This window comes from Marmota marmota, unplaced genomic scaffold (assembly GCF_001458135.2).
Source record: "Marmota marmota marmota unplaced genomic scaffold, marMar, whole genome shotgun sequence".
NCBI classification, from domain to species: Eukaryota; Metazoa; Chordata; class Mammalia; order Rodentia; family Sciuridae; genus Marmota; species Marmota marmota.
In genome coordinates, this window is record NW_026000142.1 from 30317904 (window position 1) to 30329217 (window position 11314).

The window sequence follows — 11314 nt, forward strand, 5'->3', positions numbered from 1 at the left end:
CATGTTTCATAATCACTGCAATTTTTGTTAGGGGCATAACAGGTTTCAGCAGGAAAAGGATTAAGGGTTTTATTTTCCTCAAGTGAGGCACAAAATGAGTGAGATTTTTCAAGTTAACTTCCATTTCATTTGTCTCAGGTGTCAGGGATCTATATTTATCTTGTGTTTGGCATGTGCCTGAAGTGTTAGAATGCTCAGGATATCAATGACTTTCAGATGTTAGGACAACCTTGTAGATAAATGAATGCTGGAGAGCCTGGGACTCCTCTTTGAGCTCTCAGCTGCTGTGCTGTAGAGATCATGTGTTTACTTTCTGCCTCTCCTCCCACAGTCTCTCTGAAGCTGGTCTTGAGGTCCTACGACTGGGCAAGCACGCTCTTCTAGAAGGTGGTGAGCAAAATTCTTCTTGTTTGGGAGCATGGCTATAAATATCGTTGTAATTGATACACTTTCATCTACTAAATAACAGTCATTAGTTTAAGGCCTTGAGGAAAATAAATGCTATCTGCTATAATAATTTAGTGTATAATGCTTTTTTTAAATGTATTTATGAGCTTGCAACCAAAGTTGATGTTAACCCTTAAATTTTACATTTTCATAAGTCTCTAAATTCATCCTATGAAATTTCCATTTTCACACTTCATGTCTTTTGTTTAGAGAGTATAAAAAACATAACTTCTCTTGTAAATTTAGTTGAAATTTTTATTCCTACATATTCTCTAAATTTAGCTGATGAGTCTTTATCTAATTTCATATTTTATGTCAATTTCTATTTACTTGCTGATAGGCCTTTTATAATATTAATCCCATAAAAGGATCTCTAAGTCCCAACCAATTAGATTTTTCTCTTCCAAGTTGGAAAAACTGCTTTCAAAATCAGAGTAGAGGTTGCATGTCCTTCATTTATAAAACTCTGAAAGTTTATGTTTTGGCTGCTTGTCACAATTGGCAAATATACTAAAATAATCTTAAAGAGGCAATCTTCTTAATTCCTAGAAAGGAAAAAAAAAGTTTTTCCACACCATGAAATGTATTCATCATTTGTGACCATGAAAATTTTACTGACTTTAGGCAACAGTTATGTTGTTTGTGGGGTCGTGGGAGATTTTGTTATGTAGCAGAATTTTTTTTTAAGGGTGTGCTCACAAATGCTGTATAAGACTAGGAAGCTGCAAAGAATAGAATAATTCTAGAGTAATGACTTATCCAGAAAGGGAACTTAATAAGGATATGCTTATTTAGAGAGGAATCAGTTGCTGACACAAAACAGCAATTCGCTGTGTCTCTCCATGCTACTTTTCAAAGCCTGAGCATGAATTAGGCTGTTTTACTTTTTGAAAGTCAGTAGCTTTTAGTTTTTGCAGAATAGTTGCTTGGTGCTATGCGGAATTCTGGGGAAAGCATTCTGGCTGATTCTCATAAATGTGCAAACTCCTTGTTCCCTTTCACTGAGACAACTCAGGTGAGGTTTGGATCAAATAAAGAATATACCTGCCTTGTTCTCAGGTATACTCTTAATAAAAGTGGAGGTGTGGAGCAGTACATGAGACTCCTGTAACCCTGACAGAGGGAAGGAGAAATGTCTGAAATGTTTTCAAATGATGTACTACACAAACAACAATTATTTGAAATCAGATCCTTTTGTAAAAGACAATGACAACTTCGTAATGAACTGTTCTAAAAGTTTAAGAAAACAAACACCTGAGGATAATAAAACTCACCTGGGAAAACAGATAAGCTGCTGAACTCAGAAAAATTGCTGTCAGGAAAAAGTAAAAAAGAAAAGCATTCAAAGTGTGGACAAATCTCTAGCAAAGAATTTAAGACAGAGGGGTAGGACCTTAAGTGAGAGCAGATTTCTCTTACAGCAAAGAAATATATAATATAATGCTCCTGATGTGAAGATGACTCATTTTGCTTTTGGCACAAATTGTTCATTGGGGTTGCTACTTGAGGAATTTCATTTGATGTTGATATTCTTAGTATTTATGAACTAAACTTTGCAGTGAATTTTTTAAAAAATATATTTTTAAATATTTTTTTAGCTGTAGATGGACAAATACATTTATTTATTTATTTTTATGTGGTGCTGAGGATGGAACCCAGGGCTCTACACATGCTAGGCAAGCGCTCTACCACTGAGCCACAGCCTCAGCCTCTCAGTGATTTTTTTTTTCCCACCAAAAAGTCATAAAATTTTGAAATTAAAAAATTATTTAAAATGAATGAAAAGGGAAAATGTATCAGTTAGTTGTTTGTGTTTTTTCTTAAGGATAGCTTTTTGAATGAAAATTGTAGGGTGTGTCACCAAAAGGAGGGATGTTGACTAAGAACCATGGGGGACATAGATAAACAGTTTTCATATTGGATGACTAGAATTCTAAATACTGTCTCATTCAACATGACTCTCTGAAACTCAAACAATGAACTATGTGTCAGGAAAAGGAAAGACTCACCCAGGAATATAAAAAAAAAAAACAAAAAAAAAACTAGTCTGATAATAATTAGTTTTACTGTCTTGTTTATTCTAAGCACAAATGCAGAAATTGCCTAAACCTCTGGACACTTTTCTTTTACAAGGGGACATTAGTATGATGAGGTTCCACAGAAGATTTTCCAATTTCTTTGTGGAGAAGGGTTAGGTGAATTCTATTTGGTATCTTCTCACAAATTAAGCCATGTCGAGAACCAGTACCACTTTTAATTATGTGCTTGGTAGTACTCTACTAAATAGTTGAAGATGTTTTGCAACATTCTCGGAGACCTTTGTCACACAAACACTGTCATATGGGAGGAAATGACAGACAATTGGCAAGCCTTGTAGAGGGGATGTAGGAGACAGCTTGGCTGCATTCTCCAAGGACTCCAGAGTGTACTAAGCTAGGAAAGAATTGTGTGCTTGCCCTTCAGGACTTGTGAAGTTTAAAAGTAGAACAAGGACAATATTTCTAACATAGCATCAGTTTCATCTCTAAATTAACCTGTGCTGTCATTAAGTGTTCTCAATATAAATCTTACACTTCTTCTAATGTAATTTTAGGAAATCAAAAAATATATTAGTCGTTATTGTCCTATCCTGTTTTAAGTCATGATTTAATTAAGAACACCTCAGTCTAGCTGAAATTCATTTACAGGTTCATTTATGTCCTAGTCTGGAACTTGAATTATTCTATTTGAAATGTGTCAGATGCATTAAAAGGTGTACTTCTTGAACCTCATTCTGGGAAATTTAGAAATGAAGTAATATTCAGTACAGTGGTTAATGACCATAAAACCCTGAGCATAGTATCTTTATAGAGCACATATAAACTCCTAGTAAGTAAACTGGATCTTTGCAAAATTATTCTTCCTTAAAAAATTCCTGAACCTTAAAAAATCCTTAATTGATGGGTTTTCTGTCTTTCCAAGTCATTTATTCATGGACACATTATACAAAAATATTGAATGAGCACCTACTGTGTGCCAATAGGCTCTAGAAAGCACTATTTGAAACAATGCTATGCTAAACATTTATACAGATTCAACATCTTTTTATAGATGACAGTTCTGAATTTTGTTCACATGGAATAAAACCCTTTGAAAACTAAAAAACAAAACAAAACAACAACAACAACAAAACTATTAGTAAATGATGAACACAGTCAAATTCATAAAGCAGTTTCCCAGGGACCACAAACAGATTCACCCCTGATTAAACCCACGGGTGTTTTACCACTGAGCTACACCTCCAGTCCTTTCAGTCCTTTTTATTTTATTTTTTTATTTTTGGAAACAGGGCCTTGTTAAATTGCTGAGGTCAGTCTCAAACTTGTGATCTGAATGTTGTGCTTCAGCCCTTGGGATTACAGGAGGGTGCCACCATGTCCAACATCAACAGACCCATTTGGTGGGCCAATCTTTTGAAGAAAAAAAATGGATCAAATGGGTGAAAAACTTATAGAATTTGAAGGAAGATAATAGGCAAAACCGTTTCTCTTGCCTGCTGTAAGCTTCTTGTCAATGCCTTTTCAAATGCATAATTTATTCTTAAAATACTAATTTCGTATAGCCCATAGAAATCCTCCAGAGTCAAATAACTACAGTATGCACCTTAGGTTTTTTTGGTTATTTAATCTCTCAATTTATTTCTTGTTGAACTAATTGTCTGAAATGGGAACAAAGAGTTGTCTAAATTTTAGCCTAGTCTCTTGGGGAAATGTGTAGTTTCTATGAACCACATCCTTTTAAGAGCTGCGAGGGCAATATTTATATCAAAGTAGGCATAAAATGGGCATTTACAATGCAATAAGGTACAAGCTCTGATGCAAGTAGTATATGGTGAGCAGGTCATGCTTACAGATCAACACTATTGCTTAGAGTCGGCTTCCAGCGAAAAGAGAAACTCCAGGAAGGCAATAGTCATTTACAACCTCTCATGTCAGTCAGTAGCAGCATTTTCCCAGTGCCTGCCATATAATAAGTATTTGACAAATGGAAAAGACATAATATTTTTAAAACAAAATCTGACTAAAATGTTTACTTTCTATTAATCACTATTACTAAATTATCTTTTATTTATTTATTCTTTGGTACCAGGGATTGAATCCAGGGACACTTAACCTCTGAGCCACATCCCTAACCCTTGGGGTCTCACTGAGTTGCTTAGGACCTTGCTAAATTGCTGAGACTGTCCTTGAACTTGTGATCCTCCTGCCTCAGCCTCCCAATTACTGGGACTATGACTAAACTTTTAAGAAGTTTTAATCATTTAAACAATTTAAAAATCTATCTTTCATCTCTTATACTTGATTCTTTTTAAAAATATTCAGATTGACATAAATCTCTACCATAAAGTACAGCTGTGAAGCCTTTTTGCGTGCAATCCTGTGATAGTTTAATGGAACATTATTAATACTGTTCTTCCCAGCAAGTCTGGCTGGGATTTTTATTTGGTGTTTTGTTTTTGCTTTTGTTTGTTGTTTTTAAAATAAATAACAGATCCTCATAGAACTAATTGTGGAAATTTAATGGATAAATAGTCTATAATTTACATCGTGCTAATTATGTAGACTTAGACACTGAGAATTTCTCATTGAGTCAGTTTGAGAAGCTCATTCATTGGCATCCTTGTACTACAGTCCTACCAAAATAGTTAAAAAACAAAAAAATCAGGGGCTGGGATTGTGGCTCAGAGGTAGAGCACTCATCTAGCATGCTAAAGCACTGGGTTTGATCCTCAGCACTATATAAAAATAAAATAAAGGCATTGTGTCCACCTATAACTAAAACCAAATAAATAAATATTTTAAAAAAAATTCATCCCTTCCTATACGAAGTCAGGAAAGACAGGATTAAGAAAGGGAGAAAGCAATTCCTGGTATTAAAAGGCAAACAGAAAGGAAGCTTAGTACAATTATTCCCATTGTCTTCTCTATCCCATTAATATTCCTCTTAAGTATCCATGATGGCATTTTGTTCTCTTAAATCTCCCATGCAGGACTTCTGTACATAGTAACAGGGAGAGCATTTCTGAAGCTGAAATCCTGTAGAATAAATAAAAGCAATGATCCGGTCTTTCTGAAGGAAAAAAAAAAAAGTGCGTAATTATTTACCATGGCAAAGCAACAGCTATGAAGCTGGGCTTGTTTTCTGAGTTAGAGGAGGAGATTACTCTTAGCTACTTTCCTAATAGTTGCATTTCTTTTTTTTAATAGCAAAAGCTAAAAACATTAGAAGTGTGGATAATTCTTAGCACACCTTTAAAGATCCACTGACTCTTTTCACAAAGAAGAACTCTGAGGCTCACAAAATTTAAGTGAGCTTTTAAACTCTTACCTAGATTAAATTGTTATTTCCCCAATTTTCCTTTCTATAGGTTTTCTAGGCTCTCACTCTCCTTCTATCTTCCCACCTCCTAAATGATCTTGTCTATTTTCATAGTTTCACTTATAGACTATGTTGAAGAGAACCAAATCTACATCTCATGGCTCCAATCATTCTCCTGAGTTTAGCCATGTGTACCTCTGTGCCTATCGTTCAAGTTCCAGATGTTGACACTTCACATCTTGACTGTTGAAACCCTTTGGGCACATAAACTAGCCATTTTGTTGTTATTTCATGATGTACGTTTTAATCTTCAAAATTAAATTATAAATGACTCCATGATAGATGGTTTTATTATGTGTATAGCTAGTGTTCAGTAAAATGTGTAAGTATGTTTTCTCTGTATCCTTTTTAAATGAATGAATGGGTGATATATGCCTATTTATCCCTACTGGGTGCCTGCAAATCCTATAGATAATGATTATGCAAAGTGATTAGTATTTAGGGAGAAGCAACATAAACTATAGGTTAAGGTCCAGCATCCTTTCTGTGGCCAGATTTCTTTAAGTTTGAAATTATGATCTACCACATCCCAGCTCTGTGACATTGGGCAAATTAGTAAACCTCTTTGCCTCTGCTTCCCTTTCTGTAAAATATGGATAGATAATAGTATCTACCTCATAAGATAATTGTTCAAAATGAGCAATTTAATGTAAGTAAAATACAATGCCTTTCATGTATTTAGCGACATAAAAGACTTAACTAATTTTTACAATGATTTTAAAGTCAGTGGTATTTCCCTCATTTGAGTAATTAAGAGAGATTAACAGACTGGTCCATTATTGTTTAGTAAACATGCCAGTATTAAAACCAGATAGTACTAACCTCACTTCTCCTCCAAATTCGGCCCTACTTTTCCCCTCCAGGTTAATTATATCTCTCTACATCTTGTCACTCAAGCCTGAAACCTTGGACTCACCCTTGACATTCCCTGCTCCCCGACCTAGCTAATTACTAAGCAGGCTTTGGCTATTCACACACTTTCTAAATGTCTCCCTTTCCCCACTAAATATTTCCAAAATATTTTCTGATGCCTTCCTCCAATAGCCAAATAATCAAATTTCCTGTCTAGGTTACTTCATTAGGTTTCTCCTGGCCTTTTCTTCAATCAAATGTCCATGACATCAGAGTCACCTCCTAAATGCAAGTTTTATCACACTCCCTCTTTAAAATTCTTGTGTGGTCCTACATTGCTTTTGATGAATTCCTGAGAGTAAGTTTCTAATTACTCAAGGCAATTTGGCATATTCTGTGTTACATTTGGCTTCTGAAGTCATTTGTGCTCCTCTTTCCAGTGATTTGTCTTATTTTTCATGACCTCGTATATTATACCAAAGTCTTGCCCAAGTACATGTTCTTATGCTTTCTTAAGGGTCTCTATTTGGTGAAATGCCCATAAGCCCTTATATACTCTCTCATGCTCCAAACCTCGACCTGTGTTCTATGGTCCTCAAGTAAGCCATCACTTCCTGCACCAACTGCCTCTTAGCACCCTTCTCCAACCCAGCATCCCCTCTTAACACCTTAGGGTAGATGTCTCACTGTCATATTATCATATTGTCTCTTTATGAGTCTGCCCTTCTGTCATGCAGATATCAGATTTTTGTTTTGTTAATCCTCACATTTTATCCCAATTAAAGGTCCAGAATACTTAGGAAACTTGTTACAAGGGCTATGGATTAATGAAATAGTTGCCAATGTCACTGGGGGTATAAAAGCATAAATGAAAACTCTGATTAAAGTTATGATAAGAAAATAATTTCAAGTATAATCTGCACATTTCACTAAGAAGAAAGAATTTGAAAGGGAGATAATAGTCTTAAGAATCAGAAAACAAAAATAAGAGCAAAAAAAAATGAGCAATAATTTACTATGTTCTGATGTTACTCTGCTAGTGGAGAGAGAGAGAGCAGAACTTGGTTCAGGTTGCAGGCATGACTGCCCAGCAGGTGCTTGCTATGTAGGCAAAGGGTTGAGGGCAAGATAAGATTAGGGAAGGACATGCACTGTGGAGGGTGAGCCAAGCTCAGAATCAGACAGATTTAAATGCTTCCTTCTCTTGGAAAACAAAAGATTGACAAGCAAATGCTAAAAACTAGAAAGAGAAGTATTATCTTGAAGTATATAGCTCAGTTTTAACAAGTGATTAAATGAGACCAACCTTAATATAGTAGTTCTCAAAATTTTGTCATGAGAATAACTTTCTGCACATTTCTGCTTTAAGAAATTCATTATTTCTATGCTTTTGTAATAATCACCATCATTACTCGTTTTTCTAATCTACATTTGCACCCTGTAATTCTCAATTCACTGATTAAGATTTTAATTCTTTCTAAATACAGAGTTTGTCTTAATTCTTCCTAAGAAGTTATTCAAAATTCCCCTACTATAGTCTTAGTTGTTAACTGGGAGGAACATTAATTCCTTAATTACATTATACTTTTCTTTTGTAAATATAAGAACAATATATGTAGTGGCTGAGACTTCTTCCTTTGAGTGAAATTTGTGACACTGACTTAAAATTCTTCACTATCTTTTGAAAAAGACTTGTAATACAGCTGTTGGGCATTGTATGGCCTTTCAGCAGATGGTCTCTTCCTCTAACAGCAAAAGCTTTGTCCACCCATTTTACACATTCATAATACTTTCCCCTGTTTCTCATCATTATGGCATTTTGTAATTTGTATTTTGAAGTTGTATCTCATCTTCCCGAAACTTCCAAGAGATTATGCTACCAAGTACATGAGAGTCCTCTGATAACACTGGTATTTGGCATGGAGCTCTTTAGATCCCCCCGCCCAATGCCAATGTCCTTCAACTAGAGACCACCAGGAACATATCTGTGGACCAGTTGAGTTTATTACTTATGGTAAAGAAGGAGAAGCATACCACAGGCCAGGAAGTAGGTGTACAATCTATTATAGGATATGGACTTTGGTTGGTTGATTTGGGGTAGGAGTGAAGTAAAGGAAATAGTGGTTTTTTCTGAACTTCTCCAGGAGGCAAGGAAAGATAATTTTATGACTGTTTTAATTTTATCTGAGGGGAAGGAAAAACAGACTGACGTTAAAACTGTAATTGATAAAGAAGCAGCAGTTACATTAGGTGGGAAAGGGAAAGCATGCAGGGAAGGCTTGGATGGGGTTCATAATTGGGCTGTGTTCACATATGATTATGGAAGAATAAGACCTTTTTTGTCTTGATCTATTCTGATCTTAGAGTGTCCAGTCTGAAGTTAATGTTCTATGAAATTGCTTAGGTTCACTAGGACACTCAGGCCTGGCTATGAATGCCAGGCAGTATCTAGAAATAGCAAGATTCAACGGCTAGTCCCAGCACAACCCCTGGAGGGTGGGCTCTTTTCTCTCCATGACCAAGTTCTTTGTTACTTCATGAAATCCATTCATGGTGAATGCCATTTCCACAACTCAGAGGACTATTAAGGTAAGATTCTGGTGAACCACAAAGGATTCGGGAGAAGTTCCTTTATAGTTTCCTCCCTAGCTCCCATGAAATGATCAACACATTGGTAATTAAACACAGAATTTCATTTCTGTTTTGCTAGTAGTTTGACCACTAAGGGACACAAGTAGAGAAAAATCTATGCACAATACCTATAACACGCACAGATCATTTAGGTAATCAATTCTTCTTCTGTACTTACACTGTAAAATCTAATTTGTCATTTAAATGAAAAAATACATATACCGTTGGCAGATATAAAATGAATGAAATTTAATTTTATTTAGTGAAAGTTACTTGTGAAATAAGGTGTCTTTTCCCTTATTACACAGAAAACTAGCTTGATAATCAGACTGTAGAATGTTAGACTTGAGAATTACCTTAAATTGGTATACTTTCAAAAACATGCATTTCAGTATAACTGATATAAATGTGGTTATATATATTGTCAAACTTTTAAAGATATTCTTTATCTCCTGAAATCAATGGGATAACATGACTTTGTTTTACAAAGACATTTTTAATTTTTTAAACTGACAGATAAATTACATGTATTTACCATGTAAAACATGCTGTATATGAATGTATATATGAATGTACATATGTATGTATATGAATATATGTATATTCATATACATAGTCTCTACATATTCATTATGTATACATATTGGAATATATATAGGAATATATATTATAATATATATTAGAATATATTATTGCAACATACATTGGAATGACTATATAACTAGCTAATTACAATATCACCTCACATGTTTATCATTTCCAAAGTGAAAACTCTTTACATTCATTCTGTGAACACTTATACAAATATGTAGACTTCCATCAGAAGCTTTGATTAAAGAAAGAACATTTAGCAAATGATTCAAGTTAATAATTGAATAATACTCAGTATATTTTAATTTATGGAGACAAATGAGTAGAAACATTAACAAATTTCCCAATCTAGTCATCTACTTTCTAACTTCTCATGTATATAGTGGAAGTGTTGAGGAGTGGGAGGAAGAAGGAAATGAGAGAAGTCTATAATTAAGCTTGATTCTACATGAAAAAGGCATATTTCCTCTATAGAAATGTAACATGTAAGATATTTGAAATACTTTGATTTAAACATACATGCTTTTAAAATATGAGCTGTACAATAAATGCAAAATATGTAAGAGAACATATCTCACCTAGTTATTATACATTAAATATCAACTAATTGATATTTTTGTGCTGAAAACATCCATTTTCTTAACATTTTTCAGGATACAATATATTAGATACTAGCTATAACTAATATATTGGCTAATGTATTGGGTATTAGCTATAGCCACCATGCAGTACAATACATCTCTGGAACTTATTATTATCATCTAACTGCAATTTTGTATCTTTGACAAACAGCTAGCTCTTCAACCCCATCCCCCAACTTCCCCAGTTTCTGGTAACTACCATTCTATGAGATCAATGTCTTTCAATTCCACATAGAAATGAGATCATGTGGTATATGTATTTTAGTGCTTGACTTAGCATAATGTAATTTAGTTTCATAAGAATTGTCAAAAATAATAGAATTTTTCTATTATGCGTAATAGTATTCCACTGTGTGTATGTACCACAGTTTCTTTATCAACTCACCTGTTGATGGATACTTAGGTTAATTCCATATTTGGGCCATTGAATTTTGCATAAAACATAATGTTTTATTTCCTTTGGATATATACCCAATTGTGGTATTATGGGATCACACGGTAGTTCTATTTTTTAATTTTTTTTTGTGGAAACCCTATATATTGTTTCACTTGGAGGCAGCACAAATTTACCATGCTAATGATATTCTCCTTTCTACGAGACCTCTAACACTTATTATTTTTTCTCTTTGAAAAAGAGATATCTCTTTCTCTCTCTCTCTCTCTCTCTCTCTTTTTTTTTTTTTTTTTTTTTTTAGGTTATGGTGGGTTGGTAGCTGGGGCAGGAATCTCATGGC

The 11314-nt window shown here is 34.4% G+C and overlaps 1 protein-coding gene across 1 annotated transcript in view; it reads left to right on the forward strand.

The window, feature by feature from the left end:
- The first annotated feature begins 282 nt into the window (after nt 1–282).
- The window catches only part of Cd36 (CD36 molecule), an 83931-nt gene continuing 72899 nt past the window's right edge, over nt 283–11314 (forward strand). Inside the window, exon 1 of the mRNA XM_048786223.1 lies at nt 283–390. The gene's annotated coding sequence lies outside the window, so the exon portion shown is untranslated. The remainder of the gene's footprint in view (nt 391–11314) is intronic.